This window comes from Bufo bufo, chromosome 6, assembly GCF_905171765.1.
Source record: "Bufo bufo chromosome 6, aBufBuf1.1, whole genome shotgun sequence".
In the NCBI taxonomy this organism is placed as follows: Eukaryota; Metazoa; Chordata; class Amphibia; order Anura; family Bufonidae; genus Bufo; species Bufo bufo.
In genome coordinates this window covers 55,029,507-55,037,262 of record NC_053394.1, presented here as the reverse complement: position 1 = coordinate 55,037,262, position 7,756 = coordinate 55,029,507, and the positions used below count along the sequence as shown (strand labels likewise).

General features: G+C 44.1%; 1 long non-coding RNA gene across 1 annotated transcript in view; it reads left to right on the top strand.

Annotated features, from left to right (window-relative positions):
• The first annotated feature begins 1,282 nt into the window (after positions 1-1,282).
• The window catches only part of LOC121005886, a 27,307-nt gene continuing 20,833 nt past the window's right edge, over positions 1,283-7,756 (top strand). The window contains exon 1 of the long non-coding RNA XR_005779975.1: positions 1,283-1,292. This is a non-coding gene — a long non-coding RNA (uncharacterized LOC121005886). The remainder of the gene's footprint in view (positions 1,293-7,756) is intronic.

The following is a 7,756-nucleotide window of genomic DNA, read 5'->3' as shown; positions in this document are numbered from 1 at the left end:
TAGTTAGCTTTTTGAGAAGCATAACAAAGAAAAGGCAGCAACTCTGCCATTACTTTTTTGGGGTTTTGTTATTGCAGCATACGCCATGTGGAAAGAAATTACATAACTTTTTTTCCTGCTGCTCAGTAAGCCGTTTCTTCTTAGGCTACTTTCACACTCGCGTTTTGTGCGGATCAGTCTGGTATCTGCACAGACTGATCCGCACAAATGATGCCAACGCTTGTATCCGTTAATAACGGATCAGTTTGCATTATTCATTAAAAAAAAAATGGATCCGTCTTGACTTACATTGAAAGTCAATGGGGGACGGATCCATTTTCAATTGCACCATATTGTGTCAGTGAAAAACGGATCCGTCCCTATTGACTTACATTGTAAGTCTAGACGGATCCGTTTGGCTCCGCATAGTCAGACGGTCACCGAAACGCTGCAAACTGCGTTTTAGTGACTGTCTAAAAAACGTAACTGAGACCAAACGCAGCCAAACTGACGCATTCTGAACGCATCCTTATCTATTCAAAATGCATTGGGGCTTAACTGATCCATTTTGGGCCGCTTGTGAGAACCCTGAAACGGATTCCACAAGTGGACTCAGAAACGCCAGTGTGAAAGTAGCCTTATTATAGTTTTTTTTTTTTTATGTTTTACAACTTTTACACAAAGCATTTTTGAAAAGAAACAATCATGTTTTTGTGTCTCCATTTTCTGAGAGGCATATTTTTTTACATTTTTCTGGCTAAGGTCTTGTGCCAGGGCTCTTTTTTTGCGGGATGAGATTACTTTTTCATTGGTACCATTTTGGGGTAGATACATCGTTTTAATCACTCAATATACTTTTTGTGGGGCAAGGTGACCAAAAAATGGCTGTTCTGGCACCAATTTTATTTTTTATGAGGTTCATCTGACAAGGTAGATCATTTAATTTTTTATAAAGGAGATCATTATAGATGCAGCAATACCTAAAACGCCAGTTTTACATCATAAAAGCTTTTTTGTAAAAAAAATAAAAAATGTTTTTGTGTGTCCATATTTTCTTACATTTTTGGGGCTATTGTCTCGCTATTGCCTTATGTGAGGGCTTGCATTTTGAAGGATGAGTTGAAAGTTTCCTTGATACCTTTTTGGTATATACAGTGCCTTGCAAAAGTATTCACCCTTGACTTTTTTTTGTATTTTGTTACATTACAGCCTTAAGTTCAATGTTTTGTTAATCAGAATTTTATGTGATGGATCAGAACACGATAGTCTAAGCTGGTGAAGTGAAATGAGAAAAATATATAAATAAAACTATTGTTTAGAAATAGAAAACAGAAAATTGGCATGTGCGTATGTATTCACCCCCTTTGTTAGGAAGCCCATAAAAAGCTCTGGTGCAACCAATTACCTTCAGAAGTCACATAATTAGTCAAATGATGTCAACCTGTGTGCAATATGTGTCACACGATCTGTCATTACATATACACACTTTTCTTTTTTTTTTGGTAAAAACAAGTAAGGGACAATGTTGTTGAAAAGTAAAAAGTCAGGGTTAGGTTATAAAAAAAAAATCCAAATCTTTGATGATCCCCAGGAGCACCATCAAATCTATCATAACCAAATGGAAAGAACATGGCACGACAGCAAACCTGCCAAGAGACGGCCGCCCACAAAACTCACGGACCGGGCAAGGAGGGCATTAATCAGAGAGGCAGCACAGAGACCTAAGGTAACCCTGGAGGAGAGTTCCACAGCAGAGACTGGAGTATCTGTACATAGGACGACAATAAGCCGTACGCTCTAAAGAGTTGGGCTTTATGGCGGAGTGGCCAGAAGAAAGCCATTACTTTCAGCAAAAAACAAAATGGCACATTGTAAGTTTGCGAAAAGGCATGTGGGAAACTCCCATAATGTATGGAGGAAGGTGCTCTGGTCTGACGAGACTAAAATTGAACTTTTCGGCCATCAAAGAAAACGCTATGTCTGGCGTAAACCCAACACATCACATCACCCAAAGAACACCATCCCCACAGTGAGACATGGTGGTGGCAGCATCATGCTGGGGGGGGTGTTTTTCAGCAGCCGGGACTGGGAAACTGGTCAGAGTTGAGGGAAAGATGGATGGTGCTAATTATAGGGATATTCTTGAGCAGAACCTGTACCACTCTGCGTGATTTGAGGCTAGGACAGAGGTTCACCTTCCAGCAGGACAATGACCCCAAACACTCGGCTATAGCAACACTTGAGTGTTTTAAGGGGAAACATGTAAATGTGTTGAAATGGCCGAGTCACAGCCCAGATCTCAATCCAATAGAAAATCTGTGGACAGACTTAAAGATTGCTGTTCACAAGTGCAAACCATCCAACTTGAAGGAGCTGGAGCAGTTTTGCAAGGGGGAAAGGGCAAAAATCCCAGTGGTAAGATGTGGCAAACTCATAGAGACTTATCCAAAGCAACTTGGAGCTGTGATTGCCGCAAAAGGTGGCTCTACAAAGTATTCACTTTAGGGGGGCGAATAGTTATGCACATTGACTTTTTATGTTATTTTGTTCTATTTGTTGTTTGCTTTACAATAAAAATAAAAAAAACATCTTCAAAGTTATGGGCATGTTCTGTAAATTAAATGATGCAAATCCTCAAACAATCCATGTTAATTCCAGGTTGTGAGGCAAGGGGGGTGAATACTTTTGCAAGGCACTGTATAGTACTTTTTGATTGCTCAACATTATGCTTTTTGTAAAGTGAGGTCACCAAAAATGGCTGTTTTGGCATTGTTTTTATAGTGTTCATGTGATATTTTTATACCTAATGTGTCTATATTTTGAGGGTCTGATCCCTGTTTCAATGCAGTACATTTTTTTTACACTGAAAGTTCGCTTATGAGACCCAGCCTGTCTGTATTTGTGGACAAATGGGACGTTTTTCCAGCAACTCTTCCACCACTATGGCCCTGGCCACCTCTCAGGTGACCTCCTCAGATAGTTTCTTCTCCTTGGCTAATTTGATTTCTTCTGGTGATAGAGGAATTTTCAGATCCAAGTCAGTTGGAGTCTGACAATGTGCCAAGATGTGGGGCATGGTAAAACACCCTCATCCTGGTCTTCCTAAACAGACTACAGCTCAAGGACGGAGACACAGCTACTTCTCAGGACGAAGTTTCATCCAGACGTTCACCAAAATACTTCAGCAACTGAATTGAGTTTGATGACATCTTAACCAGGGAATGGAAAACCCCAGAAGAGCAGTTTAAAATGTTTGGATATTTTTTGCCCTTCCCTGCTGACCTTTTTTTCTAAGTAGGGGTGCTCTCCCACTTTTGACCCCCAGCTGTCCTGTCTTAAATCTGCCATGCTCCTGCTGTCGGATGCTCCCTCCCACATGGAGCTTACAGATGCACACAACTGGCAGTTTCAGCTCTTAACCCAGTCTGTGCAGACACTTGGGTTTCTTCGGCCATCTCTGCTTGGCAGAAACAGCTGAGAATTGGAATTTTGCTCAGAGCAACCAATCTGCCCATCAACACCTTTATTGATCCTTCTCCTTCGCTGGCTGGAGATTCTCGTATCACATTCTGGACATCCAATTCAAATCCAGATGGACAACACTACAGCCATGGTTTTCATCGGTCCAACAGTATGGCACCTGCAGCAGAGCAGTCATGGGGAAAGCAGCCTAGATCCTACAGTATGTTGGGGAGAACTCTACCTCCTGGCAATATCAGTAGTTCACATCCTCACATTCCCAGGGTAGAAACCTGGGTTAGGGTATGTCCACACAGAGTTTTTTGGGGCACAAATTCCGCACCACAAACGCATGCAGATCTTCTCCATTGATGTCAATGGGGAATCTGCACATTAAATCACACTACGATTTTTTTCGCATGCAGTTTTAGAAACCTTACGACTTGCATGCAAAAATCGCGTCCAGACCCACCACTGAAAATGGGCAGGATGTAAAGTTTAAATAAAATGTCAGGTACTAGAGAACCCATCTATTCCCCCCCCCCCCCCCCCCATTTACCCCTGTACTTTGAATTACTAGCTTCAGTGGTGTGAGGAAAAATAAATCCACCCCATGACCGTTTTGCTCCTCACCTTTTCCTTCCTCCAATTCAGTCTGGATGCACAACCCTTAGCCATTTGTTCCTTGAAGGATCAGGTCTTTGCTTTAGGGCTCGTTCACACAACAATTGGTGTCCCGTTCCCATATTGCCAAACGGAACACTACGGAGTGCTTTCTGGGTTCCATTCCGTGCCTCCGCACCGCAAAAAGATAAAACATGCTCTATCTTTTTGCAGAACGGAGGGGTCGCGGACCCATTCAAGTGAATGGGTCTGCGATCCCCATGCGCCTGCCCCATGGACGATGCCAGTGTATTGCAGACAGCAATTTGCAGTCCACAGCGCACAGTCGTGTGAACGAGCCCTTATCCGTTCTTTTCCAAAGGCCTTTAGCCTCGAAATCCCATGCCAAGATCTTTCTCCAAGGGGTCCCATATTCAATCATTCCATACATCCCACCAATACTCCTTTGCAGGGTTGCCAACTGTCCAAAAATTTCTGGACAGTCCGCAAAATAGGTGACTTTTTTCCCTGTGTACGTGGAAAAAAAAATATATAGATGTGTCCATGATTTTCTTGAGGCTGATGGTACTTAGATTATTTTGATGGGAATTATAATCATTTTACAGCTCAAAGTAAATGCTGGTAATGAGTTCTTATCGGTATATTGAGCTCTACTAATAATCTTTATCATCCATTAAGTTTCCCAGTTTGTCTGTAAAAAGTGTTGGCTGTCTGTGATTTTGGGATAAGTTGTCCAGACAAAAAAAATAAAAAATTCTGCTTGGCAACCCTGCTCCTTTGTGACCTCAGCCTGGTGTTTGATTCCTTCCAATCTGCCCCTTTTGAATCCCTTTGGCATGTTCCTTTACATCTTATTTCATGAAAGGTGGCTTTCCAGGTTTTGGTTAACTCCATGTTCCTTTATCAAGACAACCATATCCCACTGGATCTGTTTGGCCATCAGCGAGGACTACCATGTGAAGGAATGGGATCCCCTTACAGGATCATGGAACACTCTACTTTTATCAGGAATCCCTGTTTTCCCTAAGGGAAAGAAGCACCGGAAACCCAGTGAAACAGTGCTGCTTTCTATGGCATTCTCCAGCCCTTCAAAGTCAAGAAAAATAAATATTGTATTGTGCGCCCCCGACTTATCCCAGATTATTAAAAGTCTCAGACAACCACTAAAATGTCTTAAAATAATAAAACACTATATACACCCCCGTTTCTCCTGCTTTGTTCTCTGCGACACTAGTCCAGTACTCCCACTGCTGCCTGTTACAAACAGCAGCGACGCACCTAGATACAGCACCTGATCGCTGCAGCCAACCACTGTCCTCAGCAGTATACAGCTCAGGACAGCGATTGGCTGCAGCAGTGATGTGCTCCCTGCACCACGTCATGGCTGCTGTTTGTAAAGAGAGTAGATCATATATTTCCAGGACGTCCCTCCACGACAGCACCCACTGGAGGATGTCCTATTGGACCTCTGTAGGGACAGGAAGCGAGAGAGGTTAAAAGGCCCCTCCCCACCCCTCTTACCAGTGTTCTTCCTGTCCCTACAGTGATAGGAGCAGAGAGGAATAACCCTGCTTTTTAGTGGAGAGAGAGATGGGTCGGGGGGCTTATGCCTCTCCTCTTCAGCCTCAGATGGGGCCTTAAGCTAGCACCTCTCGGGGAAGGGGTCCCCTAGCATTCCCGGTACCTGTTTTCTAAAGCCGCGGTATTGGGACGCTGTAGCCGCTTCTCCTGCGGGAGCTCTGGGCACAGTATCGGCTCCGGGCGCTTCTCTGGTGACGCGACACGTCCCACGTGACCGGAAGTGACGTGAGGAAGACGGAAGCTTATGGCGACGCGCATCCATGCTGGAGGCCTCAGGATTCTGTGGCCTCGCATGTGGGGTCGACTCTCCTAGGATGAGTCCCCCAGAAGAGGAGGCGGAGCCAAGCGGTATCGAGGGCAGGGCCAGGTTCGGTAAGTCCGTTTAAAAGAGTGATGTAATCTGCATGCAGCACACATCATGGAGACCCAGGTATCTGCGAAGCAAGACGCTACTGCAGACCCCCTCGTCCAGGGAAATGTAAGTGAGGTCCTACATAGTTAGGGTTACACTGGCAGGCCCTGTTTCTATATCTTCCTCTCCCCCTTCTGTTTAAGGTGGAAAGGGAGTCTGGTCACAAACCGCATGGTGACTCCAAAAAGAGACCAAAGAAATGCGGGACCTGCGCCAAGAAGCTGGCTGAGTCATACAAGAAGGCCCTATGCACAGATTGTCTGGCAAAAATATTAAAGAAGGAGCAACCGTCCTTTCTGGCAGAATTAAGGGCAATAGTGAGGGAGGAAATACAGGCGGCAGGATCGAGTCAGCCCCCGTCCCTTCCAGTCCCCTCTTCCTCACCGGCGAAACGTAGACTGACTCAGAGGAGGAACCAGCGTACTATTCTGACGAATTGGAAGAAGATCATACTCCTTCCTTAGCAGAAGAACCTAGGAGATTCCGGTTTTCGGCTGAAGATCTAGATTCGCTTCTGACAGCAGTTAGACAAACAATGGCGGTAGAGGAAGAGGAGCAGACGCGCACCATACAGGACGAGATGTTTGGCGGTCTAAGAGCTAAGAAAAGAAAAGTTTTTCCCGTCAACGCTAACCTGAGCGATCTCATTAAAGATGAATGGGAAGAGGGTGACAAGAAGCTTTATGTGCCTCGGGAATTCAAAAACAGGTTGATCTTTAACCCAGAGGAAACAAAACTTTGGGACAAAATACCAAAGGTGGATATTCAGGTGGCCAAGGTGGTGAAGAAAACTTCCATACCCTTTGAAGATTCCTCACAGTTAGGGTCCATTCACACGTCCGTTTTTTCTTTCCTGATCTGTTCCGTTTTTTCTGGACCAGATCTGGACCCATTAATTTTCAATGGGTCCTGGAAAAAAAACGGACAGCACAATGTGTGCTGTCCGTTTCCGTTGTTCCGTTCCGCATGTCCGTTTAAATATAAAACATGTCCTATTCTTTTCCTGAAAAATCGGATCCTGGTACAATACAAAGTCAATGGATCCGCAAAAAACGGATGACATACGGATGTCATTCCGTATGTCATCCGTTTTATACGGAATCCGTTCCTGGAAATTACATTTTAATAATTTTTTTTTTTTTTTTTTTAAAGAAATCCAAACAACTTTATTTGCTTATTGAAATTTATACATGTTTCCGTTTTTTGCGGATCCGCAAAAAACGGATGACATACGGAAACATTTTCAGGAACAACGGATCCGCAAAAAACGGACAGAAAATCGGATTATAGAAAAATACTGACGTGTGAATGTAGCCTTAAAGGATCCTATGGATCGTAAGGTGGATGGGCTTTTAAAGAAAGCATGGGAATCATCAGCAGCCTCTATAAATACAAATATTGCGGCTACCTCAGTGTCCCGGGCCATGTGTGTATGGCTGGATCAGCTAGAAAGTCATCTTAGGATGAGGACATCCAGAGAAGAAATTCTAGATTCTTTACCGTTGTTAAAGATGGCGGCTTCTTTCATGGCTGATGCCTCTGCAGAATCAATTAGGTTCGCGGCAAGGAACGATGCGCTCACAAACACAGCAAGACGAGCCCTCTGGCTCAAATCTTGGACAGGGGACATTGCATCAAAGAATAAGCTTTGGGCAATCCCCTTTACTGGGTCCTATCTTTTTGGTCAGGTCCTTGACTCCA